The sequence below is a fragment of the Arachis duranensis genome, chromosome 6, assembly GCF_000817695.3.
Source record: "Arachis duranensis cultivar V14167 chromosome 6, aradu.V14167.gnm2.J7QH, whole genome shotgun sequence".
Classification (NCBI taxonomy): Eukaryota; Viridiplantae; Streptophyta; class Magnoliopsida; order Fabales; family Fabaceae; genus Arachis; species Arachis duranensis.
Genome location: NC_029777.3, coordinates 84,831,943 through 84,833,232, shown reverse-complemented (window position 1 = coordinate 84,833,232; position 1,290 = coordinate 84,831,943).

Here is a 1,290-nt window from a genome sequence, read left to right as displayed (position 1 = left end):
AAGCTTGAAGATCCTGGAGGTTTCTTCCTACCATGCACTATTGGAAATCTATTCATCAACAAGGGTATGTGTGATTTAGGAGCAAGCATAAATCTAATCCCATCTTCTTTAGTAAAAAAGCTTGGCATAGAGGAGGTGAAACCAATACAGATGTCCTTGGAGTTGGTGGACCAATTAGTAGTATATCCTAAGGGGCTGATTGAGAACCTTTTAGTTAAGGTTGACAAGTTCATATATCCTGCGGATTTTGTGATCCTGGATTCTTCAGAAAATGGCAATGACTCCATAATACTTGGTCGACCATTTTTGGCCACTGCTAGAGCCATTATGGATATAGAGCAGGGAGAATTAACCCTCAGGATGCATGAGGAGAGCATCACCTTGAAAGTCTTTCCAGAATTACAAAGGAATGAAGAAACAAGCAAAACAAGTGATGACTTCCTTCTAAAGCAAGCAACCGACAAGGCAGTAGAACAGAAAAACAAGCAGTTGCAAGAAGAAAAAGGAGTTCAAAAGGAAGCAGGGGTGATAAACAAGAAGGAAGGTATCACAACCCAAGTCACTGTCAAGGGAGAAAGATCAACAAGAAAGAAAAAGATGAAGAACAAGAAGAAGGCTTACAAAGGGTGGAAGAATAAGAAAATCCCAACTGAAGGATTTTCCAAAGGTGACAAGGTGCAACTAGTATATCAACAGCTGGGAACAGAAGATTATTACACTGTCAACCAAGTACTTTCTCTTGAGCATATGGAAATTGAGCATCAAGGCACACAGAGAAAGCTGACAGTGAGAGGTGACAAGTTGAGACATAGAAAGCTTACAGTGAGAGGTGACAAGTTGAGACATCACCAACATCAACCACCCTAAAGGGAGTTCAATGTCAAGCTAGTGAATAAAAGAGCGCTTGTTGGGAGGTAACCCAACCTGAGGTAGCTTTCTTTTTATAGCTTTTTCAATAAAAATGTTGAATAATTGGTATGGATTGCAAGGAGCTAAGTTTGGTGTTGCACACCAAAACAATTTAAGGGAGAATGAAAGATTCTAAGTTTGGTGTTCCACCAAAGATATCATTTAAAAACACATTCTCACCTCTTGCATGATGCTAGCTCCAAGCAACCAAACACATTATTCGACTGTTTAATTGCTTTCTAGTTTTAATTTCATTAACCTTTAGCAAGGACACAAGGTTTCACATATGGTTAACATTGTTGCATAAGAGGCAGTGGCAAACAATTAAGTTTGGTGTTCCCACACCAAAATCAATCCAGGAACCACACTCACTTTATGCAT